Source organism: Pogona vitticeps, chromosome 1 (assembly GCF_051106095.1).
Source record: "Pogona vitticeps strain Pit_001003342236 chromosome 1, PviZW2.1, whole genome shotgun sequence".
NCBI classification, from domain to species: domain Eukaryota; kingdom Metazoa; phylum Chordata; class Lepidosauria; order Squamata; family Agamidae; genus Pogona; species Pogona vitticeps.
In genome coordinates, this window is record NC_135783.1 from 141,548,827 (window position 1) to 141,571,436 (window position 22,610).

The window sequence follows — 22,610 nt, forward strand, 5'->3', positions numbered from 1 at the left end:
GCCCAGACAAAACAAGAATGAGCGAAAGATATGAAGAATATTTATTTATTTATTTATTTGACTTTTCTACCGACTATCTGACTACCAGGGCCACCTGTGGGCGATTCATAACATGATAAAATAAGTGACATTTTAAGAAACTTTAAAAAATTATACAAAACCCGAAATTACGACAGACATACAAAAAAAGACAACATCAAAGTAACTAAAACTGATTTAGAAAGGCAAGATGGTGGAACAGGAGATATAAGTGTTGTACTATAAAAGACTCTGTGCTATGTTGGTGTAATCTCTTTGCGTTCCTTAAAATACTGAAGTCACAAAAGAGACCAACGCACTTGACTTACCTGCTATGGTTACTTCCTCCATTACTGTACTAAGATGAATAAGTTTTTCAGGTTTGCTAAAATGTTTTCTTGCTTTTTCCAGGAAAAGCTAAAAGCGTACAGAGATCTCACTTATTTCACATCTGTGTAACATTCCCAGGTCTGATTACTAACTTTGTTTCCAGACCCTGGTGCAAGAGGAGTCTCATCCCCATCTCTTTGGTTTAGATCCAATTGTTTGTTTCAACTAGCATAGATCGACTGAGTCAATTCAATTTTTGGAAAACATCCTGTTTGTGAATGTGGGATATTGTGTCCACAATTCAAAATGCCAGGAAATGACCAATATTGCTGCATAATACCATGCCCGCTTTGCCAGCTGGAAAAAAGGTGCCAAGCTTTACATAGCAAAAGGCTGCCTAAATGTTGACAACACCAATGGCAGCCGTCAAGATGGTCTACACAGTATACTGTCTTGCATTCACTACTATTCATTCTTGTCAAAGAACAGCCATGACAATTGTTTCATGTTTGGATGAGAAATGGTTAACTGATGAAAAAAAGTCTAGTTCTGGGATTTTCCTTTGCTTGGTGTCATTTTGTGAATGGTAGTGAGCATGGTTGAAATTATAAGCCTTTCCCGCACTAGCATTTAGATATGGTCTATGGATTGTGAGGACACTGTTTTTTTAAAAAGCCCACAACCATGTGTTTAGATCAAGCCATCCTTCCCCTTTAAGACCTACTGCGGATCTTTCTCGCCCAGTGATAAGGATTGTATTTTTTGGCATGCTCTGTTTAGCTGGGAGAAAGCACCCTCCAGCAGCGTCAAAACTGTGGCTGCAGATTCCAAATCAGAGTGGGGGAAGAAGAAGAGAACGGAAGCAGGGAAGAAGGAAAATGAAATGGCAGGAATGAAGGGAGGGAAGAGCAAAGTAAAAAGTGCTTTCGCTTTACTTGGCCCTCCACAGACAATCTAGAAAAGCTCTCAATTGATAGCTAATCAGGCTACAAGGGTCATTTATTGTTGGTATTGGAGGAGTGTACCAGATGTTCCCCCTTACCTGAACAGACCACTTGTAGCCTGATCCACCCCACACCCAAAAAGCCAAGTCTGGACGGGCCCTATGGCAGGACCTGTCCAGGATATAAACACCAAATCTTGGCTAATGTTGAGTAATACAATTCCCATCCACAACGCAAGACAGCAAGACAGGGTTTTGTTTTGTTTTTTACTCTTCAAGGAAAACATGTCTTCCAACTGTTTTTGTGATCTTTTGTTGTCCTCCAGACATTGGCCCACAAACCTGCAACGATGTATCTATTTTGCATCTCTTGCTGTTAAGCCAAGCTTGCTAAGTTTATAACAAAGTCATAGTTTTTCCTTTTTGAAAAGCCTTTTTTTTTTGGGGGGGGGGATAAGGATTGCAGCCCCTGCAGGCTGGATTCTTTCCAAATTAAAAAAAAGCAGGTGGAACAAACCATTTTCTTTCAAAACAAGCAAAATTGGTGTTTTCAATTTGTTTGAGCTATTTTGAATCTGGGGACATGTAGAGTCACTTGTTCTTGCACAGGAGTGGTGCCAAAACAATTTTCCTTTTTAAAAAACCATCCATTGAAAACCTTTTGTCCAAACATCCCCAAATTAGGAACAAAGCAATAGCAATCTGTCTCTTGCATCTGTACCAAATTTGTTGATGATCGAAAGTTCAGTTTCAAAGTTATAAATTTTTTTGTTTGGGCTGGCCACTTTTTAAAAATAGCCTTGTAGAATATTGATTTACTCTGCTGCACAATAACATAACAATTGCTGAATGATAAAACAACACTTAGGTAAATCCCATTGATTTAAAGACTCTATTTTAGTTGGGTCTATCTATTTATGTCTCATGCTAAAAAAAGCTTCAGTTACTTAATTTCAGTTTGTCACGCCAACATAGAAAACCAGAGGAGCAGGGCAGTTTCTAAAAGTGGCAGCTCTAATTACACTACTTCCAAAAGCCTAGTTCCACTTTTTCTTAAAGTTAGGGCAGTGGTTCCCAAAATTTTGATTCACAGCTCCCTTAATTTACTGGCCACAGCTCCCCGATACAGTAGGACCACTGTATCTGTAGGATCAGTACCTCCAGTTTTAATTATCCATTGCCTAAAAAAAATAGAAATTAAAAAACATGCATAGAGAAATATATTTTCCCAAACCGTTTTACCAGGACTGACCACTGTATGGAACCAGAGACTATATTATATTCAGGTGGCTTAATGGAAACACACTTGTGGCCTGACATCTCAGAGGGAAGCAGCCTCTGGTTAAATGGAAAACCTGCAGGGAAGTACAGGGGAAGGCTCCCTTACGAACAGGAGTGTGAGAAAGAGAGAGAACCCATTGGTATGCCATCCCCTCCAACCCCAAAACCTGAAGCGTTGGATGACAAAAATCCTGCGTTAACGGATTTGAGGGCAGGGATGACTGATTTGAATCTAGGAACTCTGGAATGTTGGGGGAAGGAAAAACCATTGGAAGAGACTGTTTGTGGCAAGGGGAATAAAGGGAATAGCGCAGGCAGAACATTTTCTGAGGAGTGCTGGGCAAAGGAAGATTGGACAGAACTAATCAAAGAGGATCCATGGAAAGGAGAATGGATCACTGTGGCGAACACCCTAAGATATGCATTGTAAGTTATGGATTATTCATGGTATATGTTAATGTGGTTAAGAGGCGGGGCCGAGCGAGATGTTAAAAGGCAGAGCCTGAGAGGAGGAGTTTAGTTAAGTTCATTCTGAGTCAGAGTCGGTGTTAGGAATCAGAGAGTGAAGGAGGAGTCTGAGGAGTGATTAGTCTGAGTGAGAACTGTGGTAATTAATATAAAAGGTTAATATTGAAGCTTGAGGAAACTTGAAGAATGTCCTTATGAATTGTTCCAGAAACCAATTGCAATCAATAAACCTGTTCTATTAAAAATTCAGTACTGAATGGACCCTCATCTTTTCTAAGTAAAGTAAGTTGATAAGGAGATCAACTGGTGGCAGCATGTCAAGAGGTTTTGGTTTGCCTTTGTGAGCTCTGTGTTTGGGGAGACAAACGGGCCATGAGAGTGAACATCACAATCACTTTTAAGGTTCCGAGAGAAGTTGCTGAAAGAGAGTGGAGGAGTAAGAAGAGGAGGAAATCTCTTTATTGGGGAGAATGGCAGAAAGGGGAAGAAGGAACAAGAGTATTCAGGGAGAGAGAGACAAAAGAAAACTGGGCACACCTAACTTCTCCTGGGATCAGTCTTGGGAAGAGACTGCTCTCCCCACAAATCTGCAGCATTCAGGGCAAGAAGATTTGGGACCGAATATAGGTTGGGTATTTCACCACTAGATCCAGGCATGGAGTTAGTTGCAGTTATCTGTGGAGCCAGTTTGTTATTACCTGTTTCAAGTTCAGTTGAAGCCCAAGAAGAGGATACTGGCATTGTAAAGAAGGGCCATTCAACACCTATAGAAAATGCTTTGAGTACCAAGTTATAATAACACTTACCCTAATACTAACCCCAGCCTTAACCCTCACCTTAGGAGAAACCCCAATCCTAACACAAGCCCTAACTGTAGATGTAGCCCTAGGTCTAAACCTAACACTAAAACAAACCTTAACTCCTGTCATAACACTAGCACTAGCCTTTAAAAGCCGCCTAGAGTAATCTTAATTGATTAGATAGGCGGGATATAAAATAAATAAATAAATAAATAAAATAAAACACAGTCATAAACCAGAATGTAAGCAAACTCTAACCCTAAATCCATCTCTAATCCTTTGTTTGTTTGTTCAGTCGTTTAGTCATGTCCGACTCTTCGTGACCCCATGGACCAGAGCACGCCAGGCCCTCCTATCTTCCACCGCCTCCCGGAGTTGTGTCAAATTCATGTTGGTCGCTTCGATGACACTGTCCAACCATCTCATCCTCGGTCATCCCCTTCTCCTCTTGCCTTCACACTTTCCCAACATCAAAGTCTTTTCCAAGGAGTCTTCTCTTCTCATGAGATGGCCAAAGTACTGGAGCCTCAGCTTCAGGATCTGTCCTTCCAATGAGCACTCGGGGTTGATTTCCTTTAGAATTGATAGGTTTGTTCTCTTTGCAGTCCAGGGGACTCTCAAGAGCCTCCTCCAGCACCACAATTCAAAGGCATCAATTCTTCGGTGGTCAGCTTTCTTTATGGTCCAGCTCTCTCTCTAATCCTAAACCCAGTGAATCCTAAACTTTTTTGAGTCATGGCTCCCTTTACCTACTCACTCAACACAGTGGGACCATGGTGTCCATGTGATCAGTACACTCACATTCATTTATCTGCTGCCTGAAAGAAAAATAAATACAGTGGTGCCTCGCAACACGATTGCCTCGCGGAACGGTAAACCTGCAAGACAATTGGTTTTTGTGATTGCTGTGGCGCTTCGCAAGACGGTTTCTTCTATGGATGATTTTCGCAAGACAATTGTTTTTGACATTTGGGTCGATGACTCTCAAGACGATTGTTTTTAGGGATGAGTTTCGCAAGACGATTTTTTTTACATTTGGGTCGATGACTCGCAAGACAATTGTTTTAACGGACGCTTTTTCACAAGATGAATGTCTTCAAGTTTTTTGTTGTTGTTTTGGTTCAAATCTCAACTGTTAATATCCAGGATGCATTTTGCATTGTGCTGGGAAGGTTTAAAAAGCCTCCCCAATGCAGCCTGGGTTCACTTTTCCACATGCCGTTCCAAGATTGACTTCGAGAGGAGCAACTGTGGTCTGTGTTGTGGGGTATCCTTTGTTTGGTGTGGTCTGTGTTGTGGAGGCATCCTGTCTTTGGAGAAATAGAAGATTTTCAGAACTTTTTGGCCAGCAAAAGGTAGATGTGCATTTGTTCTCCTGTGCTGCTGCTGCTGGTGGGTTTATGCCAAGTTATATTTTATATACAGTGGGGTCTTGACTTGAGAACTTCATCCGTATTGGAAGGCAGTTCTCAAGTCAAAAAGTCTGTTAAGTCAAGTCTCCATTGACCTACAGTGCATTGAAAACCGATTAATCCCGTAATAGACCGTTTTTGTTCCATTTTGGGTTTTTTCTGGTCTGTAAGTCAAATCTCAGTCTGCAAGTCAAACCTAAATTTTGCGGCCAGAGAAGCCTGTAACTCAAAAAGTCTGTAAGTCAAGCCGTCTGTAAGTCAAGGGTCCACTGTATATATATTTTGGTAAGTTGTATATAAAATCAAGAAATACACATTCCCAAGATGTATTACCAGGTCTTCTCACTAGATGGAACCAGAGACTATGCTACATACAGGTGACTTAATACAGTAGATCCACCACTGACATGGTATTCTCCCATAGATAGTTGCAGGAGAAATGTAGGGAACAACAGCCACTCTTTGTGGCCTTCACAAAGGCCTTTGATTTGGTTAGCAGGGATGGCCTTTTTAAAATACTTCCCAAGATTGGATGTCCAACTCGACTCCTTAACATCATCAGGTCCTTTCATGAGGGAATGAAGGGCACTGTAGTTTTTGATGGCTCAGCAGTGGATCCCTTTGACATCCGAAGCAGAGTGAAACAGGGCTGTGTCCTCACGCCAGCTCTGTTTGGGACCTTTTTTGCTGTCATGCTGAAGCACACTTTTGGAACTGCAACAGAAGGTGTCTATCTCTGGACTACATCAGATGGAAAGCTCTTTAATCTCTCTAGATTGAGAGCAAAGGCCAAAGTCCAGCTGAAATGCATACGGGACTTCCTCTTTGCTGATGATTCAGCTGTTGTTGCCCACTCTGCTGAAGTGTTCCAACAATGTATGAATCATTTTAGTAAGGCCTGCCAAGATTTTGGATTAACAATCAGCCTGAAGAAAACACAAGTCATGGGCCAGGGTGTGGACTCACATCCCTCTATTACCATCTCTACACAAGAATTGGAGGTTGTTCATGATTTTGTGTACCATGGCTCAACGATCTCTGACACTCTGTCTCTAGATGTCGAGCTGGATAAACGCATTGGCAAAGCAGTCTCTAGACTCACAAAGAGAGTATGGCTCAATAAGAAGCTGACGGCATACTCCAAGATCCAGGTCTATAGAGCCTTTGTCCTGAGCACACTCCTGTACTGCAGTGAGTCCTGGACCCTTCGTGCACGGCAGGAGAGGAAGCTGAACACGTTCCATATGCGTTGTCTCTGATGCATTTTTGGTATCACCTGGCAGGACAAGGTTCCAAATAGAGTAGTCCTAGAACAAGCTGGAATTTTTAGCATGGATACATTACTGAAACAGTGACGTCTACGTTGGCTTGGGCATGTTGTGAGAATGGCTGTTGGTCGGATTCCAAAATATCTCCTGTATGGAGAATTAGTGCAGGAAATTGCCCCGGAGGGAGACCACATCTGTGATATAAGAATATCTGGATGCGGGATCTGAAGGCCTTAGGAATGGGCCTCAACAGATGGGAAACCTTGACATCTGAGCGTTCAGCCTGGAGGCAGGTGTTACATCACAGCCTCTCCCATTTTGATGGAGACCCTTGTTGTCCAGCAGGCCGAGGCAAAGAGGCAGTCCCAAAAACAGCCAAATCATGGAGCTGGACAGGGGACAGATTGTATTTGTCTTCCGTGTGGAAGGGATTGTCACTCTCAAGTTGGCCTTCTCAGCCTCACTAGAGGCTGTTCCAAGTCCCCCATTCAGAGCACGTTGCCATAGTCCCTTGTCACTGAAGGATGCCTAATCTAAATGAAAAAATACTCATTTCTTTTCCGAGGGAAGCAGTTCCTGGAGAATTGAAGAAGCTGCGCACGCTGGGGGGGGGGGAATGCGGCAGGGGGAAAGCTCCCTTGTAGGAAGGCAGGAAACCCAATCCTTTTGCAAAACTGGGCCAGGGCTCTCACTCTCAACCCTGCATGGACACCTGTGCCATACTTTAGGTGTGGGAGAGTGGCTGGGAGAAGGATAGGAGGATTCCATGGTACCCATGGCTGGGTTTGGCGGTGCTCCTGGGGCAGCACTGTATACAGTTTGGGAACCCATGAGAATGTGCTTGACATCTGTCTTCTCATCAGGGACTCTGGTCACAGATGTCTGACAGGCAGGATTTCAACATTCACTAGAATAGTACTAGAAATCATGAATCCCTTATTGTTCCATGAGCAACTTACACAGATTTCTTTCCAAGCTTCTGTGAATCCACACTCCCAAATTTAACAGTCCAGTTTTCCAATAGTAGAAACATAAACTACATTTCACTATATTTTTAACTTAAGAAGAAGCAATATTGCTCTAATTACAAGAGAATTCAAATTGCATTTCTAGTTATACATGAGATGCCTCCCTAATAATCTTGGAAATATAGAGCTTGAAGGGACCCTATGGATCATTGAGTTTAGCCCCTGTCAAGGAGGCCCAGTGGGGAACTCAACTCCCAACCTCTGGCTCCACAGCCAGAGACCTCAACCACTGAACTATTTCTGGGGCGTTGTAGTCCACAAACCCAAGGTTTGCAAGCACTGATGTTCATACTAAACAGGGTAATTGGAAGTACAGCATATTGTTTGAGGTAATCCTTCCATCCACATGCAAGAATGAACCACACTGCATTTCAAGCAACCCAGTGGAGACTTATCTTCTCCCCCTTTAAAAAAGACACTCCTGTCTCTTCCTCTGTACTTTGTTTTAGCCGCTTAATAATCGAAAGAAACAGGAAGTGTCCTTGCTGCTCACCTGCAGAGGAGAAGGAAGCAGAGGTTTTCTATTTCTTTATAATTGTTGCTAACTGAGGCTGCAGTCACACTAGAGAAATCCGCCCCCTTTTTTTCCCCTCGTGTCTCATGTTTCCTGTATAGTTTCATATTGTGTTCATGTAGCATACATCCTTTGATAGTGATTCATACATTTTTAACCGTTCTGCCTTTTTTATGGTAAATTAGATGCGGTACGTTCATCTACACCTCTCAAGCGTGACATATCCCCTTCCTTTTCTGTGCATTTCTCTGTCCCCTTTCTCTTAAAAAAATTGTGTGGGTACATCAGTGTGTCAGTAAATCACCCATAATGCGAGAATACCTTGAAAGTGCATTGTGTTCTTACCACCACCTGGTTGAAGCAAGCTGTTAGTGGCAGGATAAGAAAACCCTCCTTGAGTACTTCATGCTGGATTAGACAGATGTAAGCCCCCCCCCAAGGGATTGAAATCCACGAGGGGTAACTCAGAAACATTTTGCTGGTGTGACTGCAGCCTGACACAGTGCATCAGATGCTTTGAAAGAATTTTTAAAAGAATTAAAAAGAAAAAGAGAAATGGATAATTCTCTTTCCTTTTACAACTTAGGTGAGCAGCATGTTGATGTTGTCCATTAACATCTCAAGATCAGTAAGTGCTGCTCAAAATCATTGACTTCACCAAAGGGCAGCCAGCCAGCTGCTTTAGTTTGATCCCAGCAATTAAACACACGGGAACAGAACTAAAATGGAGCAATTCTAGCCACACCCTTAATCATATTATTACTGTTAGAGGCAAGAAGCTGGAGGAACTCTTCCATATGGTGGAGACTCCATGTTCTTTGTTAAAATTCTTCTGATTATAACTACAAAGGGCAACTGTATGTAAAGATACCTTTGTTCTGCTTTGAATTCTTTTATCATATTAAAGTGCTAGTCTGTGTGGAAAAGAAACTAAAGGGGTAGGCAGGGGATGAGGACTGAGATTATCCCTGTTTCTGTGCTGTTGTTTTTTCTGTCTTGTGCTCTGCTAAGAAAAATAACAAAAAATCCCCAATATATAATCAAGGCTCAGAGGTTGCGCTTGTCAGAGAATTTAAGTGTAATGCTCATCATGTTTAGAGCACTCAGCTTCCCAAAACAAGCTATTAACTACCAGTATACTTTGCAAAAAAAGAGAGACATGCATATAAATGTGACATAAATCCTGGAGATCCAGGATTTGCTTTTCTTGTGTAAAGGAACAATCATTTATGTTTGATAACAATCCCTTTTCACTGTGTTTTTACATTCACATTCTTTGCCCTCATCTGATACTCTCTCTTTTCTGTTTTTCTTCTTTCCCTTTCTGCTTGTCCATTCAACTGAAGATTCCTCAAGTTCAGCTGCCTGTTTTGGGCTCGGCTTCACTGCTCAGAGAGAGCTGAATTCTTCCAGATAATTAGCCCACCTGCCATGTTACTTTTGTACCGCTTGTCAAATTACTTTGCTTGTTTTCTTCCTCCTTACTGGAGGATGCTGTCATACAAAGAGTAGACCATACTCCTCAAAGGTTTTTCTGCAGTGGTGTAGTGGGAGTGAAAAGAATTTGTTGCAGATACTGTGCGTATTCTTATTTTATCATCATCCTCATGGGAAAAAAGAAACATGTTGCAGTTCCTCATTCCCCCATGTGAGGGTCAGACAAGCAAGGATGTTGTATGTCCTTGATCATATTTAGGGTTCAGATGAGGAGCCAAGCTGTTGCTGATCTACAATAGAAATATGAGCTTCCAATATACTCCTTACAGCCACATTGAAGAAGGAGGGGGAATACATAAGCCCAACGAACAGCTAGGTTTATGCTTGTAAAGCTAAACTGTGAAGTAACCGTACATCTGAATGCAGCTGTTAAGTGTGTTCTGTACTATCTGATAGCCTTTAAAAGTGAATAGCTTTGTTTTATATTTTCCCCTGTGTTTTCTGGTCTTCATATTCATGAGCTGTAACTACTGTGATAGAATATTTTCAGTGCTGCAAATGTAATTCAGCACATAGCTCAAAAATGTGATAGAGCAGCTTAGCTAAATATGAAGGCTCTACTGCTAACTTCTCAGCATCAAAAGACATGTCATGACAGTGAAAAGCAACATCATTAAAAAAAAAAAGTAACAACTACCTGAATTTCTTCTTTCAATTACAGTTGCTGGGGTGATAACAGTCCTATTCAGCCACTGTAGAGTCTGGTAATTTTAACATGCTTACAGAGGAATGCTTATCCACACCCCATACCATTGATGCGTGCTTCATGCAGTCATCATTTGACTGAAGAGGAGAGGTTTCTGTTCACATGTAGATTCATCCTGCATGCAAGATCTCCGATTTTCCAGGATTTTATTTTGTTCTGTCTGAGAGCTGATAAACAGAAATGTCTTCTCTTTAGACTGAGTGAAGAAAGCTACAGGCACTCCCTCTGAGAATGTTCAAACCATCAGATACTACAACACCTAAACAGAACTGGTTGTGGTGACTAATGAAGGGACATTTTCATGCAAGCAGCTATGACAATGAAAAATAATGCTTTGTCACTGAAACAGAAATGCTCCAGTGCATCACTTGATCTTCGAAACACCCCAGGGAAGATTTGGTGTTGGTGATATGTATGGAGATCTATTATTATTTATTATTATTATTATTATTTATTTTATTTATATCCCGCCTATCTAGCCACTTAAGGCCACTCTAGGCGGCTTACAACAAATGCAATTACAATAGACTTAAGACAATTTTAAATATGGGGAAAACTTAGACGAAAAGGGACAAAGACAGGGGAGAGGAGAAAGAAGAAGGGTCAGGGAATGGCTGAAGGGAAGGCCTGCCGAAACATCAGTGTTTTTAATTGATTTTTAAAAATGATGGTTGTCCTGGGAATGCATAACAATGAATTGTTCTAAAACAAGAACCACAGTAAGAAGGTAACTATAATGACACCTGTTTTTCCTCTTACAGTGGTGCCTCGCTAGATGATGTTAATCTGTTCCACTGAAATAGCTGTCTTGTGAAAACATCATCTAACGAAAAGCGTTTCCCCATTGGAATGCATTGAAACCCATTTAATGTGTTCCAATGGGGAAAATAGTCGTCGTCCAGCAAAAATTGCCCATATGGAAGCCATTTTGCGAAGTGCTGATCAGCTGTAAAAAATGCTGTCTTGCGAAGCATAGGTCCTGAAAACACCCGTTTTGCGAAGGTCGCCTATAGGGAAGCCATTTTGCGAAGCCGACGATCAGCTGTAAAAATCATCGTCTTGTGAACAGTCATCGTCCAGTGAAATTTCCCCATAGGAAACATCGTTTTGCAATCACAAAAAGTCAACGTCTAGCGAAAAAACCGTTTTGCGGAATAATCGTCTTGCTAGGTACCACTGTATTTTGTTTCAAAGAGAGAGTGGAGAAGAGGGTGCCTTGACAGAGGGGAACACATGCTTGCTGTTTCAATGAAGTGAAGAGCCACTTGAAATTCTGTACCTGATGTTGTAGGAGGAAGACATTCTGTCACTGGGCTGTAGCTTGACTCATTAGCAGTATGCACCCTCACACTAAAACTGGTGGCCAAAATATTGACTGAACATATAATTCTTAGCTTCCTTTCCCTTCTTTGAATCATGGCTTCTATCTTTGGAAAGAGGCAAGCAGTTGGAAAGGGTGCACATGATATAGAAGTCTATTATCTGTATCCCATTTTAGGTAATAAAAAGTTACTGTATAGTAGTTTATTCAGCCTGACTCTCACAAAAGAATGCTCCCACCTGGCCCCTCTGGAGGTAAGTGCTTCTCAGCACTCATTTTGCATATTAACTTGGGAAGTGCTCTGATTTTTTTTTTCTGTGAAATCATTTGTATGGCATGAGTTTGACTGCAGGGAATTGCATTCCAAGGAGCTTTTCCCAACACATATTTTCATGACCTTATTTCATAGTGCCACAATTAGTAAAATTAATGCCATGCACTTAGAGAACCCTAGAGGAATGTCTACAGCATCGATAGTGCAAAGGTATGCCCCTTTTTTCTGCCAGCAGAGGAAATAAACTGCTTAGATTTAACAGCTCTTAATTAAGAAAATCTTTACGACCTACCCAATTATCTAGGTGCTGTAAATCAACTGTAGCCTTGTGTGGCATAGCAATTGGATGCCCCGAATTGTTACAGATAAGAAACAGTAAGTAAATGAAGTATACTTCGTAAATCTGTGAATTTGCATTCAGGGTTCTCATGAGAACCTTATCTTCCTTCAAAGGCCTGATGTAAAAGCATACCTCTTCACCCTTCCACATTTCCAGAGTTTCCTTAGGGTTCAGTCTCCAACAAGACTTCACTTTCTGCCTTTGATGATGGTGAGGAACTCTGGAATAATTAGTTTCAGTAACTGGCAACCAGGATGGGACATTCAAAGAAAGAAAGGTGGCCTCAACTGTGATACATTATAATTGCTTTCCAGCAGCCAGCCTATACAATAGTTTCAACTTGTTCCCCCCCCCCAACAGCCTTAACTACAGCTGAATGTAAATGAGAAGATAGGGTGATCTAATGTTCATGGTCTATGTACCTTCATCCCACTGTTTGCTCCTGGTAGAATTATGGGCGTGGAGCTGAACTCTAGAATTATTCCCATTCATAATTATATTAATGTAAAGCAGTTCTAATTTTGAATTAGCACTGGCTGCTGAAAACAAAGAAATAGCAGCTGATGTCATAACCAAATGTAACAACCCATCATAAAGATAAAATGGTTGTGATCATTGCTGGGCTCAGGATTTCTAAGAATGATACTGGGGAACTATTGCAAGTTTCATCTGTGGCTGTGGAGCCATGGTGAAATGGAGAACTGCATCTGTAGTGACACACTTGGAGTCTCAGATGTGCCCTTGCACAAGTGAAAATTGATGTGGCAACGTCTCCTTGCACAAGGACGCACTGGGGCTCTTCTTGTGTGGGGAAGGAAAAGTTGCACTGTTCCTGCATCAGGCCATCTCTTGGTTTGACTAAGTGGGACCCCAGGCATTGGCTCCAGAATCTACTATTCATTTGTAGAAGATAAAACATATCTGAAGAGGAGCTCACAAAGTTTCATAGAATCATAGTCATGAAGTTGGAAGGGGCCTATAAGATCATCGAGTCAACCCCCTGCTTGATGCAGGAATACAAATCAAAGGATATCTGCCAGGTGGTTGTCTAATTTCTCCTGGATGCCTCCAGTGTTGGAGCCCTCACCACCTCTCGAGGTAATTGGTTCCACTATCATACTGCTCTAGCAGTTAAGAAGTTTTTCCTGATATTCAACCAAAACCTTGCTTCCTGTAACTTGAGCCCCTTTTTGTATGTTCTGCATTTTTGGTTGATCAAGAACAGATCCTGTTCCTCCTCTGTCTGACTGCCTTTCAAGTATTTGAAAAGTGTTATATCACCCCTCTGTCTTCTTCTCTCAAGGCTAATTATGCCCAATTTTTCATAGGGCTTGGTTTCCAGCCCCCGATCATCCTTGTTTGCCCTCTTCTGAATTTGTCCCAATTTGTTGGTATCCTTCTTGAAGTGCGGTGTTTAAAAGACATAGAATAATATTAATGGCAAAGGGTGGAGAATCTTGATGAAAATCAGGCTGAAACTTCTGGCCCTCAACGAAGGAATTAAATCTTGAGGGGAAAAACAATGAAACAATGGTGTGGAGACTGTTTGTGGCAGGAAGAGCTGAAGCACAGGAAAGCATGTGACAGGAAAATGAACCAGATCAGGTTGCACTCAGAAATAAGTAGGAAGACAATGAGTGAGGAGAAATTGTCCCAAATTTATTAAATGTACACCCTTTTCTTTGAGAAATCACAGTCTAAAGCAATAGGTGTTTTCCTCTTTCAACTCCAAAACAGTACCAAATTGGGATTTACTGTATGTGAATGTTATGTCTGACTACAATCCCATTGCTGAGCATAGGGAGTTGCATTAGAAAAGACCCACTTGAATCAATGGAACATAGAGAGGAGTTGACTGACCAAATCCTCACTGATTTAATAGGCCTTCTCTAGTGCAACTTACTGCACTAGAGAAGGCCTATACTGCACTCAGCAACAGGATTTCAGCTGTTGCTTGGTAATCAAAAGGGAGAGTCTCCCAATTTTCCAGTTTTCAATTGTAATTGGGCCTGTGGTGCATTTTCAACATCCTAGGTAGTGCCAGCATGCTTCTGTTTAGAGAGGTTCAGCGGTTTGGTCCAGTTTGGTGTGGCACCTGCACAGGTGTTGACAGGCCTAGAAAAACTCTGTAAGAATTGATGAATCAAAGTTTGTAGAAAGAGTCTAATCACCTCATTCAGCTATGTAACAAGCTGACCAGTTTGATTCAATCCAGCTGTGGAAACAAAATGCTGAGGTAAAACCCTGGGGAATCTAATATCTGATTGGCCAATGGGGGCAATAAAGTAAATAGCCTCTGAGTAATGTTCATTGGGGTTGAACAAGGAGAGACTCTGAAGGACTGAGTTATGATGCTGAAAATTGCTAAGGACTCTGGATACGTGCTATGGTAACTAGACTGAATTAAAATGCTTTATGATGTATGACTATTGGAATGGACTAAGACAACTCTGTATATATGACTCTAATACTACTCCAAGCAATACAGTTTTTCTTTACCTTAATGGACTCTCATTCCTTTACTTGTCTGCATACTGGTACCTGAATAGGATAAAACTCTGCTAGGGCTAAGGAAAAGGCACTGCCTAAACCTAAAGTCCCTATCAGGTGTTCTGCAGGTGCAATGCACTCCCCTCTCCCACCTCCTATGTGCGCCTGCCCTTTGCCCAGGCGATGTGCACTTCCCTCCCCACGCCTTCACCTTGAGTGCCCAGTCATTGGCAGCACCACAGGCTTACCTGCCCACCTTTTCATCTGAGTGGACAATCACATAGAGAAGGCATAGGAGTTAAGCACACTGCAACCGGTGAATGGGTGAGTGTGTAGAGGGAGAGGGGAGTGCACAGCATCTGTAGAACCCATGTGCAGGTGCCACACTGAACGGGGCTGAACTGCCAGACCATGGTTTGTGCCCATCTCTACTCCTGTTGCTTTGCTGAATGATTATTTTATAGCTAGCATTGTTGGTTTGCTAGTTGACTGAGACAAGGTGTCTATGTGATCTGTCTTAATGCTCTGATAACCAACAGCCGTTTTTGCTGACAAAGAGTATTTGCAAATGTTGTGACGGGTACAGGTCAAGGTTGGTGGAGTTCCTCCCAATTTTTGCTACAGAAGGAAAAAGCAAGTAAGGTTCAGAATCTGATAATTGTTCATGAAAAGATCCATCTCCAAACCCAAACATCTATGCACTGGGAAACTACAGGCCATGTCGATCCAAAGTAAACCTGCCAGAGTATTAATCCAGCATGAGACAGTCTGGAGCCCTCTCTCCTTTAGGGAAACCCTAAGGGCAGAAAAGGTTCCAAAGTCGGGAGGGAAGGAGAGAACCTTTGACAAAATCCTTTTATTTGGAGCAAAATCAAACCCTGGAGCTCCCCCTCCCTGCTCCCATTTGCACATCTTTCTTGGTGTTTGTTTATCACCCCTTGCTTTTCATGTCTTTCAGTCAAGACAGATTGAGCCTGGGGTTGTGGTAGCGTTTTCGTTTTATGTTCTGCCCGTCAGTCTGAAGCACATTTTTATCAGATGAACATGAAATGCCAAACACAGATGATACTTCATCTCTTGAACAAGGATCCTCAACTCTCTTTTCATCTTCTCTTGCTTACCTGGCCAGTGAAATGTGTCTTGTATATAAAAGGGCACTTGGAAGGTGCCTGGCATTTTACTTCCAATGTTACTTTTCAACTTGATAATTTACATTGGAGGTAACAGCCAGGGAGGTACCTGAAATCAATTTCACAAGGGTCTCACTGAGTCTTTCTGGACACCCCCCCCCCCCAAAAAAAAAAACATCAAGAAAGATGCAGTTCAGTCTGGAAGACAATGAGTTTGAATAAGGAGAAGTCTGTTTGGGCTCTCTCCATGACTTTGCACAGTTGCATATCTCAAGATTTCCCGTGGATAATGGAACTCTCTAGTTCATGTGGGGGGGAGTGATGTAACTGCAAACACAGGAGGCAGGACTTGGGGAAATCAAATATAACACAGTTGATTGAACTACTGACACCCATCACTCCAATAGCTCAAAATCTCCTGTAGACCTGCAAACCATAGAGATGCTGAGGAGGGCTCACACTGAAGTTGACATGTAACATATTTGGCCCTTTGCAAGTGCTTCCCCAGCCATTTCTCAGAGCTATAGGGTGAAAAGAAGGACTTGGATTTAAAAAACCTTTTTGTGTCCTGGAATATTCTTCATTTTCTTTATTCTCTCAACCAAGTTAGTTAGTTTACAAAACTTTATCGAAAGGTTATTACAGTATTGGTTGTGTGTGGTTGTGGAAGAATGATTGTTACATGGGCTTTGAGTGGATAAGTCTCGCAATTAAGGCACTATATTCCATTCCAGTTATAGCCACATGCATTTTCCCATCCCATTAATGAGATTAAAAGAGAGAGGGAGATCTGGAAGTGCACAGACTCAGGTATGAAGTGGGTTGAGTGGGTTGGAAGGTTCCCCAAATGTATAAGGCAGGCCAGCCCTTCTCCATATGCCTTTTATTCAGGTACAGTGTGAGTCAGGGGCTTCCACATATTCCTAGTGAATACCATAGAATAAATTAGAAAAATATTGTCTCATTACAGTTGCTTCTGAAGCACACACACACACACAATTTTTCAGATTTCAAAGATCTGAAAGATCTGTTTTTTGTGCAGCTCTTGTGAACTGTTTGGTTCAGCCCAATGGGGAAGAGGCTGTGATTCAAAATTTGAGTTGAGAAAGAGCAAGATAGATGAAGAAGCAGCAGCTGTTGTTTCCACGGAGCAGGATAAGGCCTTTCCCACCTTGGTTTAAGTAGTAGAATTTTAACCTATTCGTGAAGGAGGGGGACCCAAAAGGTGAATACAAATATTGATCTTATGGATTTGCATTTATGCAAATTTATTTTAGGGCTTTAATGGCTATGTACTTTGAGCTATTTCCTACCTCAATCAATAAATAAATATATTTGGGACTTTGTATTTTGGCTTCAGAAAGGCATTTGGGTTATCCCTTGTTCCTTCAAGCAACTCCTCCTCTGAAGCTGGCGAAAATAAGTCAGTCACATCAGTATGTATGCCATTGTTAGTCCTATTATATATACCTGTTGATCTATATATATACATATTGATCTTCGCCTTAATATTTCCTATTCATGTTTTAAGGTGCTTCCTTATTCATTATTTGTAGTTTTTAATATTGTCTTTCAATGGTGTTAACCACCATTTGTATAATTGTTTTCATCTTTAAATATTGTCCTTCATTGTAAGCTGCCTTGGGTCCTTTCTCAAGGAGAAAGGCGAAGTAAAAATATTTTAAATATATACATAAAATAAATAATAGTCCCATTGGTTGTTGTGGGGTTTTCGGGCTCTTTGGCCGTGTTCTGAAGGTTGCTCTTCCTAACGCTTCGCCAGTCTCTGTGCCGGCATCTTCAGAGGACAGCACTCTGTGCTCTGGTGTAGTTGGTTTCGGGAGTGCAGTATTTATGGCTGTGAGATAGGCCTTTGTCTTTTTCTGTAGATGGGTGATTAGTGTGTATTGTTGTGGGTGTATTGTTGTGCTAAGGAGAAGATATTATCTGTTCCTGTGGTTGATGGGTGTCATTAGCTGGTCTTTTGTGTGTTGTGATCCCTTGTCCTTGTGGCTGGGTAGAGTTTGTTGACCTTTTGCACACTGTATTTTTGAGAGCTGGGAGCCAGGTTTTGTTGAGCTTCACACTTTCCTCTTTTCTGTTGAAGTCTTGCTGGTGCTTGTGGATTTCAATGGCTTCCCTGGGCAGTCCGACGTAATGATTGCTGGTGTTGTACAGTATTTCAGTATTCTGGAATAGAATTTCATGTCCAGTTTGTTTCAGGGCATGTTCTGCTACTGCAGATTTTTCTGGTTGTTTTAGTCTGCAGTGTCTCTCATGTTCTTTGATTCTGGTGTGGATGCTTCATTTTGTGGTTCCAATATATACCTGGCCACAGCTGCAAGGTATCCGGTATACTCCTGCAGCGGTGAGGGGGTCCCTTCTGTCCTTTGCTGATCATAACATTTGTTGTATTTTTGTGGTGTGCTTGAATACTGTTTGTAGATTGTGTTTTTTCAAAAGTTTCCCCATTCGGTCCGTTACCCCTTTGATGTATGGCAGAAATACTTTATTTGTGGGTGGCTGTTTTTCTTCTTCAGTTCGGTGTTGTTTTCTTGGTTTGATGGCTCTTGTGATTTCATTTTTGGAGTAGCCATTTGCCTGTAGGGCCCAATTCAGATGGTTGAGTTCAGTCCTAAGAAACTGAGCTTCACAGTTACGATTTGCACGGTCTACCAGTGTTTTGATTATGCCTCTTTTTTGCTGTGGGTGGTGGCTGGAGTTTATGTGGAGGTACCGGTCTGTGTGGGTGGGTTTTCTGTAGACCTTGTGTCCCAGTCGAAAGTCAGTTTTGCGTAGGACCATGACATCTAAGAATGGGAGTTGGCCCTCTATTTCTTTTTCCATGGTGAATTGTATATTTGGATAGATGCTGTTGAGATGGTTGAGAAATTCTTCCAATTTTTCTTCAACGTGACTCCAAATTGCAAAGGTGTCATCCACATATCGGAACCAGACTGTGGGTGTGAGGGGTGCTGAAGCCAGGGCCAATTTTTCAAAATGCTCCATGTAGACGTTTGCTATAACCGAGCTGAGGGGGCTGCCCATGGCCACTCCATCTGTCTGTTCATAGAATTCATTGTCCCACTGGAAATAGCTGGTCATTAGGCAGTGTTGGAAGAGGGCCTTGATGTCTTCTGGAAAGATCTGCTGGATGAGTGTCAGGGTGTCCTTTATCGGTACCTTAGTGAACAGGGATACAACATCAAAGCTGATCAGTCTGTCCCCAGGGTTGAGTTTTAGGGTGCTGATCTTGCTTATGAAATGTCCTGCGTCTTTGATGTAGGATGAGGTTTGTCCAATGTGGGTCTGTAGGAGGATCGCTAGGTGTTTGGTTAATTCATATGTTGGGGAGCCGATGGCACTTACAATGGGCCTGAGTGGGATTGAGTCCTTGTGGATTTTGGGAAGTCCGTATAGTCTTGGTGGGAGGGCTTCTGTCTTGTAGATACATTGAAGGATGTTGGGGTGCAGGGAGGAACTCTTGATCAACATGTTTGTTTGTTTTGTGGTTTTGTTGGTTGGGTCCCGTTTCAGTTTTCTGTAGGTGGTGGGGTCTAGAAGTTCTCTGATTTTGTCCTTGTATTCTTCTGTTTCCATGATTACTGTGGCGTTGCCTTTGTCTGCTGGCAGGATGATGATGACTGGGTCTGAGTTCAGGGACTTGATGGCATTTCTCTCCTTTCTTGTTATGTTGCTTTTAGGGGGTTTTGCTTTCCGTAGGATCCTAGTCACTTCCCCTCTTATTTCCTCTGCTTTTTCTTCTGGAAGATGATATAATGCTGATTCCCAGCTCTCAAAAATACAGCGTGCAAAAGGTCAATGAACTCTACTCAGCCACACGGACAAGGGATCACTACACACAAAAGACCAGCTAATGACACCCATCAACCACAGGAACAGATAATCTCTTTTCCTTAGCACAACCATACACCCACAACAATACACACAAATCACCCATCTACAGAAAAAGACAAAGGCCCATCTCACAGCCGTAAATACTGCACTCCCAAAGCCAACTACACCAGAGCACAGAGTGCTGTCCTCTGAAGATGCCGGCCACAGAGACTGGCGAAACGTTAGGAAGAGCAACCTTCAGAACACGGCCAAAGAGCCCGAAAAACCCACAACAACCATTAGATCCCGGCTGTGAAAACCTTCGCGAAAATAGTCCCATTCATTTCCATATGTTCACTGAAATGGGACAACTATTAGATTTAGACACACACCTTGTGTGTGTGCGAGAGAGTGTGCACACACATGAGCACATGTGTATATTTTATCAGTATAGAAAAGCACATGTGCACATAATCTGCACATCAGAAAAGCACCATACAAAAATCATGTAGGCAAGGCTCAGTAAAGGAATGAAATGAGAAAAATCCTGTTAGCCACACTTAGCAGTATTAATAGGTTCCTAACTACATGTTACACACCATTGCATGTACTGTTACTGCAGTATTTTGGGCTGAGATGTTGACATGCCTTGATCTTTGAGGCTGGAATTAGATTTACGCACCATTGCATGTACAGTCTGCCCCATCCTTTTAGGTCAAAACTAGATGTTACACACCACTGCATACAACTCTGCCTCGACATTTTTAAAAACCAAAACACACCCACAGAAGTCAGCCAGTTAAAACAGGCAAACAGTGAGATGAAGGGTGTTGTTTTTTAAAAGTGGCATTGGAGTCTTAAATTCTTGATTTAAATTTTAGAAATCCTGAAAACTCCCAAGCCAACTACACCAGAGCACAGGTTGCTGTCCTCTGAAGATGCCGGCCACAGAGACTGGCAAAACGTTAGGAACACGGCCAAAGAGCCCAAAAAACCAGAACAACCATTAGATCCCGGCCGTGAAAGCCTTCGCGAATATATTATTTTGATTGTTTTTTTAAAAAAACAAACCCTCATATATACCATTATTTACTTCCCTTGCCAAATATGTCAAGGGTAAATTTGTTGGCTAGATCTTAAGAAGTGAGAAGTTAAGAGATGCTAATGAAACTATAATTTTCTTGTGGAAAAGATAAGCATTTAACCACGAAAGGTGCACAATTCTTATCCGGAGCTATTTTCTCTGGGAGGGGGGATTACACGCTATTTTTTCCCCAGGTTGATTCTGACATACATGTTGGTTCTGCATGGCCTGTGGATTTTGTCTATTGTTACTTTGTATATTCACACAGTCTTTGTATTATGCTCTTGGTCAAGACTTCACACAAATAAACTGAATTGAACAGAAGAGATTTTTTTTTAAAAAAAAATTCTTAATTTCGATTAAGTAAAAGAAAAGTGGCCAACGTGTCTTTCAAAGGCAAACGACAACAATAGGATCATAAAACTTCCAGGAAGGTCAGCTAGTCCAACCCCAACTTAATCTGGAGGAACCAACTTAATCCTGGGAAGGATCCTGGAGGTTGAAACTCCAGGATCCTTCCCAGACAGCCTCTCTACTGAAGTGGGCTCCACCACCTTGAGATGCAATCCATTCCACTGTCTAAAGAAAGAAAGAATAAAATTAGATGTTAAGAAGTTTCTCCTAATGTTAAACCAAAGTCTGCAGTTTTCACCCATCCGTTCTAGCCCTGCCTTCTTGAACATCCCAGAAGAATTCTGCTCCATCTTTTACATCTTCTCTGCTCCAGGCTAAACATGCCTCACTTTTTCAGTCATTCCTTAGAGGACTTGGGAGAAATGAAAGTGAACCAATAAGCCACAGGAGGGGTGCTCCGTTCTGCACTTAATGACGCCATAAGTGAGAACATAATGGCTTTCCCCCCATGGGCTGCAGCGCCTGGGGAAATGGTTTGGAAATGATAACCCTCTTCATTAATTAGCAAACCAATTCCTATTGCAACATAGCAGCATAGGCTTGGCCCATGGGATATTTACTGTCAAATTCAATTTATGGTATAACTATAAATGTAGCAATTAAAAGGAAATTCTGTGAGAGAGGGAAAGCTATTCAGAAAACTGTATGGTAGATTAGAAACAAGTTTAAGAACTAAGAAAGCAACGAGACATATTAAGCATTGACTGGCTTGAGACTTAGACATACACACATGAAGTAACACATCTGTGCTCATTTTTAATCATTTTGTGTTGATTTTCAATTATGCCAGTATTCTGTCGAGAATCTGCCAAACGGAAAGTCCTTCCAGTGTAATAATGTGGGATTATGCCACTTGGTCCTCCCCGCCCCTAATTTTTTAAATCACACAAGCGAAATTAAAATATTTGAGCCTTCTTCACATTTAAGATCATCAGAGGAGGCCTTCCTCTGGATCCCATTGCCAGCACAAGCACAGCTGATGGGAACACAGGAGAGGACCTTTCTCTGTGGCAGCTCCCAGGTTATGGACTGCTCTCTCTTGGGAGGTCAAGCTGGCCCTCTTCCTTTCTATCTTTCTGGTGACAGCTGAAGACCCACCTCTTCTGGCAGGCTTTTAATCAATAATGGTTGAGCCCCTGAATGCCATTTTTAAGTTAAGATAGTTTTCAATGTTCACCTACTTTTGATTATGCCATTGCATTTTAATTGTTGTAATTGTTTTATAATATTTAACTTATGTTAAATTTTAATTCTGTCCTTTTTAATATTGTAAGCCATCTTGGCTCCCCTTATGAGGAGACAGAGAGCCTATAAATAAAACAAACAAACAAACAAAATTAAACATTGTCCATTATTACACTGGTGGGACTTTGAATTGAGGGAAAGCTCAATAGGATACTCACCTGGGATTTGATAAGGCACACTATTGCATGTAACTTTACCCCAATCTAGTCG